This window comes from Podarcis raffonei, chromosome 17 (assembly GCF_027172205.1).
Source record: "Podarcis raffonei isolate rPodRaf1 chromosome 17, rPodRaf1.pri, whole genome shotgun sequence".
Taxonomy (NCBI): domain Eukaryota; kingdom Metazoa; phylum Chordata; class Lepidosauria; order Squamata; family Lacertidae; genus Podarcis; species Podarcis raffonei.
The window spans coordinates 25,882,870-25,904,965 of record NC_070618.1 but is presented as its reverse complement, the minus strand read 5'-3'; the positions used below and the strand labels follow the sequence as shown (position 1 = coordinate 25,904,965).

General features: G+C 40.2%; 1 protein-coding gene across 9 annotated transcripts in view; it reads left to right on the top strand.

The window, feature by feature from the left end:
* The window catches only part of BNC2 (basonuclin 2), a 401,737-nt gene that overhangs the window by 117,078 nt on the left and 262,563 nt on the right, over positions 1-22,096 (top strand). The window lies entirely within an intron of this gene.

Below are 22,096 nucleotides of genomic sequence, written 5' to 3'. Positions count from 1 at the left end.
GTCTCAGTTTGTTGCTTGCCGGGTTGTGTGTTTCATTTTGCAATTTTACTTTCCACCCCCACAACTCGTCTTGTCTGCGCTTTTCTTTTAATTTTAACACTGCACAGTTTCTGTAGTGTCATAACTAAGTAATTTGAATGTTCGTGCTTACTTCACTACATCCCCATGGGCAACTAAAAAAAAAGGAGAAAAAGAGAGAGAGAGAACAAAAATAAGACATGCTTTAAAATAAAAGTCCTTCTCTCTCCACACCCCCTTTAAAGTTTTCTGAACAGATCATTAACTCCATGGTTAATATTTCTTGCCTTTTGTTTTCCTTTGTTTTCTTTTCCTTTCCCCCTTCCTTCCATTTTTTTCTCTCTCCCCTCTCTCTTTTTAAAATAATAATAACAATAATAATTAATAATAATAATAATAAAGTATCATAGTATTCCAGCAAAAAGTCATTTCTTTCCTTCTTTCCTTTCTTCCCACCCCACGGAATATGTAAGATCTCATATCAAAACTGATACTAAACTTGGGATAGGGGGGTGCTTAATTGAGTTCAGGTGGCAGAAAACAGCCTTATGCAGACCTAAGGGGGAAGAGAGAGAGAGAGAGAGAGAGAGAGAGAGAGAGAGAGAGAGTTCAGTTGTGCTGGAATTACTGGCAGCCCGGAGCTGAGGGTCCTTAGATGAGACAGTTTCAGTTGCTGGTCTCTCTCCCTCCCTCTGCGCCCCCCCCCCAAATACTCTCACACACATACTGTTTCTGCAGAGAGCTGTGTCTTGGCGTCCTCCCCAGAGCAGTCCCTTCACCGGGGGCCGCGTTTAAGGCAGCCTGGTATGGCGGTTCTGACGGGAAAGCTAAACCGTTGCTGCAAGGCCAGTAATAACTGATAATTAATCACAGGGGCTGCTGTTGTCTCTGTATCATGTACTCAGTGATACGCACCCCCAGCCTGATGTGGCTACTCTTTCACAACTGTTTGACTCTTCTGCATGAAATTGCACACACACACGCAATTGAAGGGATGAAAAAGAAACTTTCAACTTGGACTGGACTCAAGCAGAGGGGGGATGGTGGTTTAAAACTAGAGACTTAAAAAAAAATGCATATGTTAGGGCTTCTTCCAATTTTGTATTTTTGTTTTTTTAAGGAGTTGCCTTTTTGGGGGGGAGAGAAAAAGATTTTCATAAGATAAGAAGCTGAAGCGACAAAAAGTTGTGACATAAGTTGTACTGCTTTGGCGATCCCGTTTTCTTTTCAGGGTTTGTTTTTGTTGTTTTTTATGAATGAATTCCATTGACGCAAAAGCGCTGTCATTTCTAGAGTAGTTGTGGCTGAGGATATATAACTGGCTGTTGGTAATGTAAAGAAAAGATCGTTTGCTTGGTAATCATTAGGAAAGAAATACACACACACACTCTCTCTCTCTCACACACATACACAGGCTCACATGGAGGCAAGTTTATAGTGTACAACAGTTGTGTACAGAAAAGATTTTAAAACAGCGTGTATCTCTCTATAGGCTGCCTGCATTCAAATAAGGTATATTTAGATCTATCCTGTAGAGGGACCCTTATTACAACTGATAACAGCTTACTATTCAGAAATATAATCAACACAAGCCAAATGAGGAACTCCTTATATGCTGTTCCTTATTCTTAATCAGTGAAAAAGACCTAGAGCCCAGTTTGAAAAAATAGCATTTCAGATCTTCTGTTCTGGACACCAATATATGCTTTGATTGTTATAGTGGACTGCCTCTGCATGTGACATTTCCTGCATTTAGGTGTTTTTGCATTCATTTTAAAGCAAGGAAATTGACATCCATCCTAAACTTAACCTGTCCTTCTATTTTCAGTACCTTCATATGTATTCAGGTATAGCAGCTTGGGATGAAAGCCGCCTTCCCTCTTTGGCAATAAAAGAGTTAATTCAACTAGTGCCAGATAATGATCAATGGATAGATAGATCACTGTTGAACCACATACATCGTGTTAGATTGCATTTGAGTGTTTGACTCCCCACCCCACCCCCGCCCCGAGTTAGACATTTATTCGTTTTGGGGAGTACTGGAAAAAGTGCTTGATGTTAGGATGTGCAGGGATGTAGAAATTTAAGAGGAGGACTTCACGTTCCAGAGGACTGGGCAAAAAATTGTTGGTGGGCAAAAGTAAGCCCATCCACAACTCAGCTGTTACTTCTCTATTGTTGTTAATTGTGCTAATGCATGAGGATCTTAAAATGGTTGGTTATCTTCCCCCCTCCCCCCCCCCAAATTACTGGACACATATGGCCATGTTTATTTTTCTGAGACTGTGTTGGGCAAAGAATAATCATCTCATACATGGCTAAATGTTTGGCAGATGCAGGCACAGTGGTTTTGTAAAGGTGGTAATGATGAACATATTTATTTTGAAAGTGTGCACTATTTTCTCCATGTCCTTGGTGGTTAGAATGCTGCTGTCTGCTTAAAACATTCCACCCAGAGTTTTGTATTTCTACCCCCCCACTCCATTTCTTTTTCTTTTAAGAGGGTAAGTTAATTCCACTTGCAAAGTATAACAGCTTTAACTTTTTATTGACTTGCTAAATCTCTTAGATATGTTTACTTATGCAGCCTGCACATGACAGCAGTTTACTAGGGCACCTAAAAATATGCCTGATAGCTATCAGTGTTAAGATTTCCCCTCTCTTGAAAGCATTATGCATGAGTCTATTAACACACACAAACACCCTTATCTATTTGTTACAGTTATGGTTTTAGGACTTCTGCAAACTATTTTGTCTATATTATTATTGTTATTTTAATATCCATACATTTGAAGGTAACTTTTGTTTCTTGTTCAAAAGTAGAAACAGTTGGTACAGAAGATGCTTATATTGCAAGCAAAAGTTGGCATCATTTAAAGAAATGATTTGTGAGACATTTTGGGCTTGTCGGAATATTTCATTCTACATGTAAAAAGGATTACTATTACTATGCAATCAAATACTTGCTTAGGTTAGAATTAAATGGTACTTTTAACTTCAGGTGGATTTGTGATACAATGACGGAAAGCCAATACCTGTACAGAGGGTACGTAGTTTAAAACCTTAGTTCATGCTATGCTGAGCCTTTTCTGAGGATGCAGTGGTGAAAAAATAATTGTTATAAATGCCACAGGTAATCAAAGCAAGTTTTTATGTGCATCATATTTGTATCTCCATTTACTTGTTGTGAGTTTTGATTCAATGTTTGCATGTTTTTGTTTTTTGTTTGTTTTAAAAAAGCCCTTTGTTATGAGACCATTATGCATGGTACCCAAAGGAGCGTTCAGTATTAGAGGAGAGTAGCAAATTATATCCCCAGTTACCTTTTCTGAAAAGTCTAAGATATGGCTGCTTAACCATTTATCGGTTCTAGTTTTGTACCTCTAAACACACCCCGTTTATGAATCCTTTGAAAGGAACCATTCCTGATACGTCTACATAAATAATTGCTGATAACTTCAAAGAAGGTAAATCTCAACTTTTTAAAGAGAGTTCTTCTTTGGGTCACTTTGATCAGTGACAGGTCGAGAATGACCAGAAACCTTTGGCTTCTTTTTCTTACTAATCTGGCAAGAGAAACCACGGTCGAGTTCAGAGAGTGTGCGTACATTCACAGACAGAAATGCTTGACCCCCTTTCCAGTTTGCAGGAGGCTGCGTAAAGCCAGAAAAGGCCTGCTTTGATTGATAAAATAAAAATAGAAGGCTTTTCTGAATTTTCTGCTTTTGTAGATGTTTTGTGCCATTGTCAGAATAAGAAATGTCACTCTCCTCCTTCCAGTTTACCTTAAGGGCTGTGATGCTCTAAAATACTTTTAAGCAATGAGTCCATAAGAGCAAAAGAAGCAGTAACGCACAGTGACACAAAATGCCAGAGATGAGCAAAAGCATGCCTTATATTTCCTGTTTCATGTGCAAAGGAAATCTCCCTCTCTTGAAGGTATCTCCCTCTCTTCAGCCAGTTAAAGAGCAATATTAGGATTACGCATGCATCTGCAAACCATTATACAGTAATTTAACATTCACCCAGTGATGTAACAAAATTAACAACATAATTTCATTGTATAACTGTATCTTATTAAAGGACAACTGTCTGACATTCTCATACACTTGCCTTATTTAACTTCCTGCAAATATTATTAGTAGTGACAATTTTTCTATTGTGCATTTGATTCTCTCATTAGCACGATGTCATAGTTATCACTAGAGAAATCATTTCCTAGATAGGTGAGGGGAAAGCCAAGGCAAACTAAAAATCAGATCAATGTACTTGCTTTAATAGGGATACATCTGTCCATCAGAGGGGATATTTTGTGTGTGTGTGTGTGTGTGTGTGAGAGAGAGAGAGAGAGTGTAATGGGGAAAGGTTTATAAAAGCTTCTTTATTTGGCTCGGATAAAATGCTACCTATTCTAAGATTTAAAATACGTGAACTACCACGTATAAAGTGTTGTAGAAATGGCTTGATTAAAAATCAAGCACAAAGCATAGCATTTAAATTGTGCTCGTGTGCTGCTGTTTGATTGCTCATGAGTGAGAAAGATGCACATGCCCTTTATTGAATAGGTACTTAAAATCAGAAATGTGGGTACGTCCTACTATGGATCACACACGTTGAATGGAGAAAAGTGGTTTAAGATTTCTTTACATCATAAAAGCATTTCCTCCCCTTTTGTTTCCTCTAAAGAGCACCTAAATTTTATTTGTTTAATTGCAATACGTTGCTATAAATGACAGCATGTGATACGTCCCATACACAGGTTTACTGTCAAAAGCCGTCTGGCAAACTGCATCTTAGCAGGAGAAGCTCCTAGCAAAAGATGTGGTGTCTTTTTATTTTTGCATCCTCAGCAGTTGCACGATTTGGTATTTAGTTTTCCCTTCCACAATGTTGCAAGTCGATTTGCCATGCTTGTTCCTTTTGCTCAAAGGTATCTGTAACAACACGAACTGTTGTTTGATTGTAAAATATAAATGTGTGTGTGTGTATATATATATATATATATATATATATATATATATATATATAGGGGTGGGGATGCACGCTGAATTTAGAAGTTAGTTCATGATAAGTTATAGAAAAAGTTTTTTATAGACTTGGCATTGGAACAGCATCTGATTCCATTTCAACTATTACCTGGGCATATCAATATGCTTTGCAGCATGCATGTGGCTAAACTAGTTTATTTACAGAACATGCCCCCCTTCAAATTAATATAGGAATAAAAATACCCCCAAATGTTCCTTGTTTTAAAGTAACCCAGGTGAAATTTCATATCTCCAGAATTGTAATTTTTCTCTGCTTTCAGCTGTAGTTCTGTGTGTATGAGCTGGAGAGACCCCTATTCTCATATATCACTTGCATTCAAGTCCCTGTGCTTTCATTAGTGCTTACTTGTTAGAAATGTGCTCAAAAACTGGCACATCTACTACTAGACGTTTTTAGATCTGGTGTATTGTTACATTTTTCATTTTAGCCTCTTACATTCATGCACGTAGGTTGTGAATCTATAAAATACAGCATGTGTACTCTCATAGCTCTTTGTATGTGGTGTGTGTATATCAGACACTCCTGTCCTAATACTTTGTTTCAGAGTAAATCCTGCTGATTTCATTTAGGTTTATCTGCAAGGAATGGGTTAGAAGAAAGTTTGTCTAATACATACAGGTGTGTATGTGTTTTGTTTCATTGTGAGTATGACGCCATAGTTTTCTGTTGGTGTTGTCTGGAAGGGCTTTTTTCTGTGTTATATGTTGGATGGAATGTTAATATTTTATATTATTATTATTTCTTTTCTGTGGTATAATGTATGCCTATGCTTTCCAATGTAAGTCACTCGGAGACCTTATAGGTTGCTAGCAACTAACAACTAATAAATAATAATAATAATAATAATAATCCTATATTCTATTTTTTTAAAAAGATATAACCGTGCACACACACACACATTTTTAAGTAATGTAGTTTGGACTGGTTTCTGTGAAATACAGGGTTGAGAGGATTTCTGTGTGTGTGTGTGTGTGTGTGTGTGTGAGAGAGAGAGAGAGAGAGAGAGAGAGAGAGAGAGAGAGAGAGAGACAGAAGGTGAACAGGAGAACATTGTTTTACACACGTGAAACTCAAACATAATTATTTTCTAGAATCAGAGTGTGTGATATTTTCCCTCTAACTTCAGACCCACTTTTCACGCAGGAAGTTACACGAAAACCTACTTTGTTGATCTAGAAGTTATTATGCTGAATGGTGAATAAGGAAATCAGCATGGCGTTGTAAATGCAAACTCCAGCTGATAAGCTTAAAATGGTTAATTTTCTGTGCCTCATTCAGATTAACACAGCATATGCTGAATATATATATATGGGAGCAGCGTGGTCTCCTGATTCAAGGTTGGCTTGCCTTGACTCTTAACCCTAGTTAATTAGATGCTGAGCAAAGCATCTGAGATGTTGGGGCAAAAGTGAGTTGGTCACAGCAGAGACAAGATTGCAGGGATAGCAGTGATAGTGAAAGAATTCACATGCACCAGGTCATTGTGACACTGTAAGCAATTACAAAGGAACAGCCTGTTAACTGATACAGAGCTGGCGTCATAAGTTAGAAACAAAACACACGCCAAAAAAAAAAAAAGCTTCATTGAATTGTCTCCCATTCACCACTAATATTCAGTGTATGTGACGAGACTTTCTTCATCTCTCTAATTTTCATTCTTGTGGTCCAGTAGACCTTCCTTCACAGCTTAGAGATTTTCAGAACTCTGGGCTTCAAATGTGCTCAGGAGTTTTGTTAGTTTTTCATGGCAGAGAAGGAAGGGGGGTGTGTGGATAGGAAAATAGAGACTCAGAACTGAGCCCCCTCTTTACATTTTTGGATTTTAGTGCCAAAGCAATAACATGAAATTCACAAGCTCATTATTGTGAAAGGTTTAATTTTCACTAGCCATTTTGCAAGTCCTTGGAGTTAAGAGTATGTACAGGAAAGAATCACACCAAATATTATTTTAGGTTTTCCCCTTTCTTTCTACTGAAACGCCTCAATAGAAAGTCACCTGCTAATTCATCACATTTTCCCAGGTCTTTCAGAATGACAGATCTTGTTCTAGGCATAGAAAATATTAAATGTTAATAGAAACTTAAAATGATTCTGAAGGGGAGTATCTCAAAAGAAGACTTTAACTAATGGGGAATAATGTGTTTCTTTCTAGCTTAGCATAGATCACATTGGAAAGCTCCTCTACTTTCTCCTACTACTGGTGGTGTCAGTTATGGGCCATCTATTATTGCTTTTATAGGATACCACATTTATGAATGGGGATTGCCATACAGTTTATCGGATCCTATATTCCACCATATGGCCAACATGCATTGAAGAGAAACAGCCCCAATGTTAAAATTAGCACTGTGCTTCTAGGGGCAGAAATAAATGGCTGATAAAACACATACAGTTATTTTAATTGAAAAACATAAAATGCAACATCACGAGAAGGTAAATTTACTACACTGCTTCTTACCTGCATAGAAGCACTGCCACAAATAACCTCATTGCTTACGTGAGGTCTATCTATCTATCTATCTATCTATCTATCTATCATCTATCTATCTCTTTGTGTCTATGTCTGTGTATTGCAGAATTTGTGTGGATGTTTATTATCTGTGTTTTTGTTTGTTTGTTTCATATTATCTACCCATGATTGGTGCTCCAGGATTAACTAAGAAGCAGCTAATTTGATGTATAAAATTTTAATATGCATAAATCAATATATCACTACAACTTATATCACACATCGTGGTGTGCTTTTGTGTGTGCCCCATTGGAATTGGTGAACGGTGGTTAATTTTGGGTCTGTCGTGGGGGGCCATCCAAAGTGAGAGGGAATGCTATCAGAGAAGTTCATTTCCTTCATTTGCTTTGATTACGCCTGTGTTTAAACTATTTTAAAACAGCTTTTGGGAAAAATAAAGCAAAGTGGCTTTTGTAAGCTGAATAAGAGTGACTTGTGTCACAATGGTTCTCCCCTTCCCTAGTTTTCATATGTTTGTTTGCTAAACCTGAACCTCTTTAAATTTATTTCCGTGGGAGATATTTCCATGACATGCCAATCCAGCAGAATGTTGCTCAGCTTTAGTGTGCAATGCTGCCTCACTGAATTCAATGGGGCTTCCTTCTGGGTTAAACCATGCACAGAATCAGGCTGAAATTCTTCCAAAAACCAGTAGAAATTAAGCACACTTGCAGCTTTCCCTTCCACATAGCACTTTGTGCTGTAAGTGAGCATTGTTAGTGCTGCATAGTGGTGAAGGTGAATAAAATGTGGATTCTACACAGTATAGGTTTAAAGAGAGCTGAAAAGGCTCTCTCCTTTTTCTTTTTTTTGGGGGGGGCAATGAATATTTAAACACTGATAACAACGGAAGCTCTAACTTGGAATATCTATTTTGAGAAAATAGGACCTGTGACCAGGAGTTGATTTTTTTTAAATAAAAAAAGTAGATACTCTCATGTGCCATGCACATTGTGCACAGAAAATGAGGTTGGAGCCCTGCAGGAAGCAAATAAAACCGCCCTCTGTTCATAAGATCACCAAGTCTTTTTTTTTTTTTGTCCATTATAGTTCTTTGTTTTAATATTTCACAATCAGAGGCTTAAAACTATACATTCCTTCCGAAAAAGAATTGAAGGAGTGAAAACATTCTAGTGCAACTGATGCACCCAGTGATGACATGCACCTTAATTTTATTGTATTACAGATCGCAATCGGTTTGTGGTTTCATTTATTGAGGCCGTAACTTGTTCCTGATTCTTAGCGCTCCACTCCAAATTTTGAGATCTTTACAGTTATAACATGGGAATTCGTTGGCACTCCTAAAACCAGAATAGCATAGGCAGCTCGCTTACCAAATCAGAAAAAATAAGGTATCATATGTTTCCTGATTACCTGAACCCAGGCAAATCCCATTTATGATTCAGTTTCATAGTATCAGGTAAATGTCAAGAGATTTAAAGGAGTACAGTAGTGGAGGAAATGGCAATTTGGGTGTCAGCCACTGAAAATCTACCTTTTGCCTTGTATTATTTGCACAGCGCCCACATTTAGGCATTGACATGCTGCACGTTGGGTGTTTTGCTTTGTGAATATGCCTGTATGGGAAGGCATGGTAAAAATGTGTGACCAGACGCCATGGCTTATCGTGGTGGAGTGCTGAAAGGCTGATCAATCCAATCTTTATGGCACGTAGGGAGGAACAGGGAAATAATGTGCAATTAAGTGTTTCCCAAATATTGCTCTTTTCTTTTTGGTTTGTTCTGACCAGTAAGAATTCCAGCCAGAATGCTAGGTTCCCTGTATTCCAAGGATAATAAAATGAAGCACAAATTTAAAATAACAACGCTTCCGTAGAAAAGACATATAAAACGCGAATTCCATTTTCCGTGCAAATAATTGCTAACACGGCACATGTTTAAGTGAACGTTGTTTATTGTAGTGCGGTCTCTTTTTGAATCTAAAATTGAATTTGAATGCCCTAATGCTAACAAATGAAATATTTTGCCATAATAAGCCTGAAGAGAAGTATGAAGTAGGGGAAATTTTTGAGGTCTTGGAGTTGGACAGGGTTGTTTTACATTGATTTGATACTGGGCATGTTGAATTCCATATTGATTGATTTAAATGCAAGAGTTAAACACGTGGTTAACATTCTCCTATTAAAATCCACAAGTCTTCCAGCCTAATTTCATGCATATTTTCTCAGAAGTGTTCTGAGGGAGTTCCATCCTTATAAGTTTGCTTGGGTCTGAAGCTCTGAAGGAGATTTTCCTTTCTGTTAGATTGGATCATGATCTTAGCTTGTCCTTCGTGGTGTTTTTTTGTTTTAAAAAGAAAACACAAGTTTGTTAACTTTGTTAAGGTAGCATTAAGTGGCTATTTGTTCCCAAGACAATTGATCTAAGACCTATATTTTCCAAGAACATCTGAACTAGCTATCTGGAGAGGAGGGAAATATCTCACACTAATGAAGACTACACGTGGAAAAAATAATAATTACCTCCAGCTGGCTTTACGCAATAACACAACTAATATTAAATTGAGAAGCTTAATTAGCATGGATTTAATTATATTATTTTTGCATTCAGAGCGAGCATTATAATTCTGTTTTTGAAATGTGCATCTAAATATTTGTCAGTGCACGAAGGTGGTTGGTTTTGTAACAATCAGGCATGGATACAGGGAAAAAACAACCACCCTGTTGATCCGTCTATCCTGCCTGAAGACCCTACAGCACTTGACATTGCCAGCATGCCTCCTGCATCTGGTGGCATATGACTGTCATTTTGCAGGCAGGATATACGGAGAGATTTTGCACAATGGAGACATTCATGAAAGCATTCCTCATCTGGGACTTTTGCAAACCCTCATTTTATTGACCCTGTCAGGATTTAAACTGGTACGCTGTCAGGTTATGTGTTGCTTTATCTATATTAGGTGGTCTCCCCCCCTTTTTTTTTTAAAAAAAATTAAATTAGAAATCACCAAGAGGGTGTGGGGTTTTTTTGTGAGGTGGGGTAGGGAGGAACACAGAAAATGAAATACCTTCATCACTCATGTTCAGCATTTTACACCCAGGGAGATTTCCTTTGCAGTTTCTGCATGAGGAATGAACCTCTCATTGCATTTTCTTCTATTGGGATACATGAACCAAAACACTGTTGAATCAAACATATTTGTAACGAGGAGAAACAGGAGCTAGGGGTGTGATCCTGATTCTGTTGTAATAAATGACAAAAGCTCCGGTTTTGTTTCAGTATATTTCAGATGGTGCTCATAGATCATGTGGTAATTTTGGGTGCGACTCAGCCAATTGCTGTGTTAAATTTATTTCGGCAATTTATTTATTTTTGTACATAGTAAAGTGACAGAGATGCTCTGAGTCAATGTCTCTTTGGCCACTATTCCCTGAAACATCAAGGTATACAGGTGATGTGATGCCAGCGTACCACCATAACTGCCATGTGTGTTAGACAGGACCAATACACACACAATGTGAGGCCTGATCTGGGGTCCTGCTCACCCAGCAGCTACAAGGGCAAAAGTAAAAGAGAGACAGAATGGCAGACGCTCTGTGTCCCGAGTTGTGTACAGGTGAGCTCTTAGGCACACGCTTAAGCCTTTCCTGTTTAAATTCCCCAGGTCCCTTTAGCTTGGTTTCCATTTATGTATTAAGCCTGAAATAGCTCACAGTTGGGCAGTAAGCCCCATTGAGATCAGCAGCACTTACATCCAAATTGTGGCGGTGGGTGGGTTGGAATTTGCAGTCACTGTTCAAAGTACTAATTGTACAAGGTAAGATTCTGTTCACCTGCAGCGATGCTTAAAAATCGTGTGCAAAATATGTGCCTGATTTACACCCATATTACTCTAATTTTGTCACAAGCTACGTTGTGCTCTTCTTGCTGAAGATCTGCTCCATGCTATTTTTAATTGAGTTTTTGGTGTGTTTTTTAAGCCCATGCTCAAATCGTACAACAAAACTCCAGACATCAGCACCAAGAGCTGTTTATTGGTAAAAGGAGTTCTCCAGGCTCTCGGCTTCATACAAGTAGAGATCTCTGCAAACATATCACCCTTTTTGTTATGGATACTTGTATGTTCTTAAAAAACCCATCTTACCTACCAGCTGCTTGTTAATGGTTTGCATTTGGTCCAGAGAGTGTGTGCCGAGTAATCCTATGCAGAACTCAAAATAGGAAGCACTGAAACACTATGTATTGTCTCTAGATTTCTGATGGAGCTGGACTGCAATATCATCATGCCATACCATTGCTAAAGAGTCCATTGAGTGTTTGTTATCTGACCTGGAGCTGAGTTACAGTATATCACACAGGTGTCCCCTGTGCAAAGAAAGCTATGCAAGGACATAGCTATGCCGTTGCACTTTGTGCACAGTGATTCATTTTGTCAGAGCTCTCATAGACATTCTCAGTGAGTTGTGTTAAGAAGCTGTTGAAGCAAACATCTGTGTTTCACAGTGAATTGCTCCCTCCATTGCATGCGGTCCTAACATTCTTGCTGCGGCAATATTTTACATGGGTCATTTTGAACACAGGGCAAAAGCTACTTGAAAGAGATCGAGGCATGTCTGTATGTAGAGAAATTTTCTTTTTTTTAAGGGTGCATGTCAACCATAGACATAATATTGTTTCTTAAAAATAGATTGTAAAGAATGCAGAAATACTTCTTGCAATATTTTTACAAGGCTGGGGGATCTAAAATATCAGCATAACGTGATGCAAGCTTATGTAGGTTTACTTTTAAGAAGTCTCACCGGATCCAGCGGGGCTTCCACTTGAGTAAGCATGCACTGAATTGCAGAGAGTAAAACCCAAACCGACATAGGTTCCTCCTGTTAGAGACTTTTGTTTGACAGGGAGGGCAATGACATGGGCAGAGTTGCCAATCCCCTACTATAGTAGAGAACCCAGTTGTTCTCCAAAACATCGTTACGAAGGCATAGTAGAGGCAGGAGTGTGGGATTGAGGGCTTTTATCAATTCCCATCTTATTGCTCTGAAAAATTGCCCTTGATTGTAGTTCTCTATCAAATCTGCTCCTCTGCAGCTGCACCCCTGCATACACTTGCTTGGGAGAGAGACCACTGAGCTCAGCAGGACTTACTTCTGAGTAGATATGTGTATGCATGTGCTGTAAAAGAGAAAATAGAGTCTTGCTACACCTGTCACCAAGGAAGTAGAAAGTTGTAAACAGCTTGGGATCAAGTTGCTTGAGAGACTGTTTCTCCACATGCCAGTTGGGCTGGGGGCTTGAGATCTGCTGGTAGCGCCATCTTTGAAGAAAGCTCAAAGAGCTATAACTTGCCAACAGGTTTGGAAGATTTAGTTGACTCACTTCAGGTGCCAACTAACAAGTTGCTCCTTCTTGGACAGGCCTCTTGGTGTGGCATAAGATATACCTAGATCTCAGACTAATGCAGAACCATAGAGCTATAAAATTGGAATGGACCCAAAGCTCATCTACTCAAACCCCCTGCAATGCAGAAATCTCAGCTAAGGCATCCATGATGGATGTACTTCAAAAGGTTGTTCTGAGGATAAAACTTGGAAGGGAGCACCATGCATACATGCCACTTTGAGCTCCTTGGAGGAAAGGTTAGAGATAAATGCAATAAATCAAATCTGAATAGGTAATAAACAGACTTTTGACAATAGGCCATGTTTTATTGTAATTTATTTTAATATTTGCATTCTTGATGGTGTGTGTTGTTGTTAATAACCTTCCCTGGGATCCGTGGTGGAAGCATGGCATATATGTTAATAATAAAAGGTAAAGGTACCCCTGACCGTTAGGTCCAGTCACGACTCTGGGGTTGCGCTCATCTCGCTCTATAGGCCGATGGAGCCGGCATTTGTCCGCAGATAGTTTTTCCGGGTCATGTGGCCAGCATGACTAAGCCGCTTTTGGCGAACCAGAGCAACGCACGGAAACGCTGTTTACCTTCCCGCTGGAGCGGTACCTATTTATCTACTTGCACTTTGATGTGCTTTCGAACTGCTAGGTTGGCAGGAGCTGGGACCGAACAATGGGAACTCACCCTGTCACAGGGATTCAAACTGCCAACTTCCGATTGGCAAGCCCTAGGCTCAGTGGTTTAGACCACAGTGCCACTCGCATCCCAATATGTTGTTGTTATAATGATAATAATAATAATAATAATAATAATAATAAGGCTGCCACTCATCCCACTAGCCAAACTCCCTTCTTCCTTACCTGGTCAACCCCCTATTACACTTCCCCCTCCTGTCACCTATCCCCTCACAGTTTGCCCCCAACTACCTACTCCAGGGATGTACAATAGGGGGGATTTCAGAGAGCAGTTTGCAGCAGTGGCAGCTGAAATTTGAAAGCAACCTTTCAAAGGTTTGAAAGCAACATTATCTTTGTGATGTGAGAGCCACAGCATCTTCCTGTACAATGGTGGCAATGTCAGGAGCCTTCACCCGCTCCCTATTTTAGGATGTCTGCTGTTGGAAGTCTTGGGTAATGCTGGCATGCACTGTGTCCCCTCCCACATTGCCCGGGGCTCTGATGTTATTTCACAGCAAGAGAAGGAGCCACAGTGTGGCTGCTCCCATGCTACAAAATGTAACATGAGAAACCCCCGAAGCAGTCTTTGAGGCTGATGTTGTAAAGACACCAGTGAAGTGTTGTGGTCCAGCAGCTTCTGAGACACCGAAGAGATCTTGGTGTGCACCGTTCATATTGCATATTGCAACTGCGTGAGGAACCAAATTGCCTTGGGCCACACTTGGATGGCAAAAGGCGACATCCAAAGACCAATTAACTTCTTCATGTTGTCATATTACTTGCCAACTCTGTTTAGGACATGTATATCTTCCAAGACTTTCAAGACAAAATTGCCAGCTATGGACTGGGGAGCAAATGTGCCTAATTGTTAACTGCACAATCGTATTTTTCCATTGAAATCAATGGGTTATTTATCCTGCAATAGTTTGTCCTTTTGCCTTATCAGGTTCCATAGTAGTACTGGCTCTGATAAGCAAAAGCTCTTCCTATGCCCTCTCTGCTTAGAAAGAAACTAGTATGCATTAATAAACAACAAAGTTAGCCTTTAAGTTGAATTTTAAGTTGTACGTTTAGTAATGCTCCTTTTCTGTATCTTGCTCTGTACAGTTCTGCAAATGAAATTGTTACGTTATGTCCGTAAATAGCATAAATAACTTTCCAGGTTCATGATCCAGTACTGTACTGCCGATCCAGGGTGAGTTGCACACAGAAGTAGAACTTGCAAATGCAATTAAGTAGAAGTATTCCAACCTGTTACGCTGAGCCACTTAGTTTGTGCACAGCCCCTTGTTAAGTTCTCTCTGGAACAGTTTCATGGTACCTTCAATATAATGTATGCTAAGGTAACTGTAGACTATAGAGATGAGTATTTAGATAGAATCATAGAATTGTAGGATTGGAAGAGACCACAAAGACCATCTAGTCCAGCCTTTCTCAACCTGTGGGTCCCCAGATGTTGTTGAACTACAACTCCCATCAGCCCTAGCTAGCAAGCCAGAGCTCAGGGATGATGGGAGTTGTAGTCCAACAACATCTGGGGACCCACAGGTTGAGAACCATTGATTCTAGTCCTACCTCCTGCAGTGCAGGATTTTTTTGCCCAACATAGGGCTTGAACCCACAACCCTCAGAGCCAGTGTGGTGTAGTGGTTAAGAGCGATAGACTCGTAATCTTGTGAACCGGGTTCGTTTCCCCGCTCCTCCACATGCAGCTGCTGGGTGACCTTGGGCTAGTCACACTTCTCTGAAGTCTCTCAGCCCCACCCACATCACAGGGTATCTGTTGTGGGGGAGGAAGGGAAAGGAGATTGTGAGCACTTTGAGACTCCTTAGGGTAGTGATAAAGCGGGATATCAAATCCAAACTCTTCTAAGAGAGTCTGAGCTATTCAGATGTGAAGTATCTTCAGCTCTATTTGAAATTGCTTTGGTTTGTTCTCATTTCTTCCACTCGCCCTCCACACCACTGTATATCGAAATAATACCCAACATATGCACTTTTTATAAATTCACAAATTATGAAAACAAAACCACGTAAAATGTTACATTAGGGAAGGGGAAGATGTGGTGTGGGCAGATGCCAGCTGGAATCTGATAGATGTATGTGATCTCTTCTGTGGCATCATTTTATTGATGAAGTGGGAATGTGGCTAAACAGAAGCTACAGCTGTTTTGTTAAATAAGAATCCATACAAATTCCAGCTGTGAAGTTATAGATTAACAAGGAAGGCAAAACTTCCATTTAGGCATATCTGCAAGTTTTACTGACATACCTACTTGCTTGGCAGTGACAGCGGGCAAGACAGCGGGCAAGACAGATTTTTGTCCCCATCATAAATACCTTTTCAAAACAAGCCTTGCTGATTTGAATGGAATTTGTTCCAAGGTGCAGTTCAGACGTCCAAACTCAGCTTTGCGACTGCCTGTATGCTTTTGCATGCATACGGAGAAAGTCACAGTGAGTCTGAACTGGTTAAGAAGAGTTCAGAGATTGCTGCTGGCTTTATCTGTTGCCCAGTTCACACTAACATTTCTTCCCATTGCAAAATAAATGGAGCTTGCATGTTATTTGTGGGGCCTGCCTGGTGTTTTTACATGAGTAGAATGTGTGCTTTTATTTAAAATGCATCTCTGGGTTATTTGTGGGGCATAGGAATTCATCCCCCCCCCAATATAGTCCGGCCCCCTACAAAGTCTGAGGGACAGGGGCCAGTTCTTAAAACCCTGTGAATAACCAGCACTGCTGCTATGAGTTTTAAACAACTTTTACTTAGAATAACTTTTTGAAATGTGCCATCGGCAACTTACTAAAACCAACAAACATTTTATGTAGTAGAAATTCTCGGGCACCTGCTTCGATCTGCAATGCTTTCCAGAAGAACTTGCAATGAAGTCACAGGGAGAACAGGTCTTGGACAAGGAGTGGAGCACTGAGGATGAACCAAAACCATTTGTCCACAGTGGACAGCCATAATAGAATCATAGAAATGTAGAGGCTGGAAGGGACCCTACGGTCATCTAGTCCAACCCACTGCAATGCTGAAAATAAATTAGAGCACCTGTGACAGGTGACCATTCAACCTCTGCTTAAAAGCCTACAATGATGGACAGCTGACCACCTTCCGAGGTTGTCCATTCCACTGCCAAACAGCTCTCATCATTTAGAGTCAGCTCCTGTAACCACCTTTGGCATAGTACAGCTGTTGCTTGTACTAATTTCTATTTGTATATAAGATTGTGCCATGCATGGAAGTGAGTGCATTAACAGCACAGTAATGTATGTACCATCCACCTGAACACAACCATCCCTATGCCCAGCACTGGCAGCTAGACGTCTGTAGGAGCAGCAGTTGTTATGCTCTTAATTTATTCAGAATTAGGTTTTTGCATGTTAATCTAGAAGAGCCTTCAACTGAAATGGTCCAATCATGAACTTTTCTAAGAAATCAAATACCAAAATTCTTAGTCAGACAGGGAATGAATTAATAAAGAAAATCTCTTTATTAATAAAGAAAGTCTCTTTATCAATCATGCCAAATATAGATCATTTTAAAGGCAAAACGTATTTGCTCCCGTCAAGCAAGGGTGGCTGGAAGAAACTTAAGCGGCGCTAAGTTCTCACTGGGATGCAGTTGGCTTCTTTTTCGTTCATTTCCAGAACTTGGGGAGGGAGGCGGGGTGAAGAAACTAAGCTAGAGAAAAGACTAGAGATTAACAATTTGTTTTACAGCCCAGTTAAGAATTTCAAATCAAGTGACTGGTGCAGCTTGTAACGAAGCATCCACCAAGTATGTCAGGATGATGCTGGTATGCCTTAAAAAAAAGGAAAAAGTTCAATGTCAACACAGCTGTAACTTACCACTTTTTGAAACCTTTCACCTGGGAGTCAGATAAAATATCTCAAATTTGGGCAAGGGGCTGGGAGGAAGCACAGGGGAAGTACTGTTTGAAATGCTATTCATTCTTGCGAAATAACATTTGTACGCTTTGCCTGACTAGATAAATCTATAGTGGGCTTTTTTTTTCTTCCTTCCTCCCTCCCTCCCTCCCTCCCTCCTTCCACCCCTCCTTATTTCATGTGCCAGGCTGTTTTTTTCATTATCGTTTCCTTGTCTGCCGTGTTTATCTTTTCTGAAAATGCTGAAATGTAAGCTATTGCAGCTCTGGGTGGGTGGCATAGACTTTCACAATGTCTTCTCTAAAAAGAAACAGAACGAGCATTTTATTTAGACTGTACAAGCCACTAAGAGAACTTAATGCAGCTGCATAAAAACAGAAAAAAAGCATTTCAAAAAAATAAAATAAGAATCTTGTTCCTTCCCTTTCTAAATACCCCTGGGGCTTTTGATTTGGATACTTCCAGGTTGACACTTTTTAAACAGGATGGAGTGACAGTGGCGCTCAGCACATCCTTAATGTTCCGCAGAACCCTCTTCACTTTTTTATGAACTCCGAAAGCGTGCTCATCCTTAACAAAATGTCAAGTTAAAACATGTCACTTTGCCGTTACTTGCTTGCCTTTAATCAAAAGACTACTCTTAATGGTCTGTTTTACTGTAGGCAGTTGTAAAATAAGCTTCCCAGTAGTGCTTCGTACCCATTACCGCTGTCATCTCAAGTTCTTGTCCCTAGTTAGCCCCAGCAATGGGAAAAGAGCAATAGGTTCAAGGATGCTGCTGCTGCTGAAGCAGCAATTAGGCAAGTGCCACATACAGTAGTCCTGCCCCGAACAAAAGCCTATCGGGAAGCTTTTGGGGAAATGTAGACTGTGCATTTAACACACAAACAGCTGCTGGCCGGCAGCTCTGTTTTATCCAGTCCTTTGGCTGTATACTCCTCATTTGGCGAGGCCATCTGTAGCGCGAGACCGCGATATAAACCGTTACTTTGGACATATGGAAATTGCCTCGAACTTCCAAAGTCCGTGCTTCATTTGCTTGTTCTTCTAGCCTAATCTCGTTCTTTAATAGTCCTAATCCTGTGATTCTGGGTTGCGAAAATGCGAGGGTCACAAACATCCTTTGCAGGAGTGTGTGCCTCTTCAATATAGTGAATTGGAGGCTTGTTCCCCCCCCCCTCTTCTGACCCTTCAACCTCACCAGGCCATTTGTCAGTTAATAGCCTCTTCTGCTAACAATGGCATGCAAATCACAGGTGGATGTTGGCTGAGTAGCCTGTACATCAGAGGTCACCCTAAAGCTGTTAGTTTGATGACAGTGCACCTTGTTTCCCAGCGATGCTTTGGAGATTCTAGCTTACGTGGTTGATCTAAATTATTTTCATAATATATAGCTTGACTTTAAATATATATATATGTAAAAAAACAAAAACCACCCGGTTAAGTATTCAGGCTGCTGATTACACTGAAGATGTGTTTCGTGTGGTTGGTGGACTGCTGCTACAAAGGATGACCAGAGATTGTGTGGCTGTTTCATGCCGTCTTGTTTGCTGCACAAAAACTGAAGCGACTTTTGCATTTTTGCAGTCCTTTCTGGCTTCTGACGGCTGGCGGCAAATGTGAGAGATCTTATTTCGGAGTGCTTCACACAAGGAAGTTATGCACATCTCTGCTGCTGCTGGGTAGTAGAGAAAACACCTTTAATATTAAAAGGATATGTTTAAAAGTACATAGAGAATTCTAACAGCACTGGCATAAATCCTGCTGAAGAGCTAAAACCACAAAAGAAACCATATACTTCCCCGTACCCAGAAATGCAGAAAGTGTAACTTGAATGGCTCATCTGTTTTCATTCAGTTTAGTTTTTCCATGCATTCTACATTTTTGTCCATGTAACTATTTAATGTAACATTTTAGTGAAACTTCACAAGGTCAGCCCTGGGCTCAGTGGCCATGAGGGACGGAGGGTCCCAGGTCCTCGGTGGTTATTTCAGACATGAGCAACTTCTCCTGAAGCAGCTATACTCGTGCTATACACTTTGGAGGAGGGTTTAAAACAGAACAATACATTTGTACATTCAGAAAGAAATAAGTTTAGGTGCTGGAGGTGGGGCGGAATTTCAGGCAGCCGAGAAACCTTCACTTAAAAACCTCACTTCTTGTCCCATTGCTGCACGTCGTATATGGGCATTTGCACAAAGACCTGTACAACTTTCAAGCGCTCCTTAGTTTTAGTGGATGGGAAAACGATAAGCTAATGTTGCATTTTGTGTATTTGCATGTGTGCTGCCTTGTTTCATAACCTTAATCTTCAACCCTCACTTTCCACTGCTCTAAACAGAAACTGCAACTATTCATTTCTTTGATTTACCTTTTTCTTTACGTGAATGATAGATTAAACAAAACAAACAAAAAAACACCTCCCTTTCCCAGATACTCAGACACTGCACATGTTTGCCATCTTTTGCTGAGGATGAAATCATTAAAAGAAAGGGGGGGGGGGAGAGAGAAAAGAGCCAAAATTCCTAATGCAGTGGTACCTTGGTTTGCATACATCTTGGATTACAAACATTGTAATACATCTTGGATTACAAACATGTCAAACCCAGAAGTGTGTGTCTCGGTTTGCAACCTTTTTTTGGATTACAACCCATTTTGGGGAGGATTACGAACAAAATTTTTTGGAGGTCCCATTGGCGAAAGTGCGCCTTGGGTTACAACCTGTTTTGGTTTACAAACAGACCTCTGGAACAGATTATGGTTGCAAACCAAGGTACCACCATAAATGCAGGCTTCCCAGGTAACAAAACAAGGAAGGGTAAAAACTTTGGTGCCTCATGGCTATTACATTTGCATTGTGTGTGTGTGTGTGTGTGTGTGTGTGTGTGGAATAAAAATAATTATATATTCACATGCTGTCATAAAACACGCAGCTCAACAAAGCTTGCATCAGGCAAGTGTCCTCTTCCCCTAAAATCCAAACCTGAAGGGGCACTGGAAGTCCCACAGCCAAAATTCTGTCAAGGGCTGCTTTGGCTTGCTCCATGATGGAATGTTGGCTTCTCTTAAGGGCTAAACTTCATGCCCTGTATTTTGTCTGTTTTGTGCAAAATGTCCCTTCTCCATAGTTCTCTACTAATTGGGCTACACGTATACCAAATTTCAGCATCCTGGGTGGCCTGGAAATACCTCAACTCCCTTTAACTGTCCGTTTTGAGGGGGGTCAGTGTACAAATGTTCCAGATTCAGGGTTTTTATTTTATTTTTTTGTAACTGGAGTGCTTTGGGCTACACATGTACCACACATTTCAGGGCTCTAGGTCACACACACAAAAATTACTCTGACTGTTCTCATGCCCCTGTGAGCTATACAATGAGTGAACTGCAAACTAGTTGTAGATGTAAGGGTTAGTGATTTTTATATACCTAAAAGTTTGGGCTGCAGTCATTCCCTGGCTCACAATTGTGTGTGTTTGTGTGCTGTTGTTGTTTTAAGCCATTATTTAGATTCAGCCAGCCTGACGCTCTGAATACCTTGGCCACTTTAAAGCACTATATAAATGCTCAGTATTATTAAATATTTGCCAGCTCTGCATACTCTAGATTTCTTTTTAATAGAGCCAAATTCCTCTTTAATTAGGGCAATGCAATCTAATAGAAGAGGAGGCAAAGGGATTGGAAGTTAACTTGACCTCGCAGCAGTCGGAAGGAGCTAATTCTATTGATCTCTAAGGCAGCAGCACCCCATGTGCACTCCCACAAACACCATAATAAAAGAGCTACCATAATAAAGGCGTTCTTAAGATAAAACATAAGCATTTAGATTGTATGCGTGTTCAGTAGTCAAGTCTCCACGTGGCTGTTTGTAACTAACGTTTCCTAGTCTTTCCTGTTCCCTTTTTTTTTTGCAGCACAGCTGTCACTTGTGCAGCAAAAAAAAAAAAAAAACCGACTAGGGGGGGTTGGGGAAGGGAGGGAAGGAAGGAAGGAAGAAGCCCTGCTAAAATCGTGTCACGTAGCACTAATTCATCTGCTCTCATTAGAGTGAGCGAGGGACAGCATTGATGGCCAAGAGCTGCACTCCACACATGACACACGAACAGTTTGGGGAATAGAAAATTGCTTTCTCAGGAAGCCCAGCCAATTAAGGACTTGACCATATTGAATGTCAAGTGTTAATTTAGGTTTTTCTTCATTTTCCCAGTAGTAATGCGGGTCCTGTGATGAGCAAATACATGTCAAGTAAAAGTTGATTGCATGAAGGACCCAGGTATTATATGTCACTGACAAGTCACAAATATACTCTAGTCTTTTAACCCCTTAGGTGAGCCTGGGCTGTGTTTGTGGAAGGGGAGAAAGAGGGATTAACTGTACTATAACGATAAGAATAGATAGCTTACATTAGGGAGAAGGCTGGGAGGCAGACAGGAATAGTAATTTGTGCAGGAGGCCCCGTTCAATATTCTTGCAAGCAGTGTACAAATATGACACCACTGTTTTGGGGTTAGGGTTTTTGATCTTGAGATACTACGGCAGAGCTGTGTTAAGTGTGGCACACCTCATTTAGATCTCCCTTTATAAGGATCTC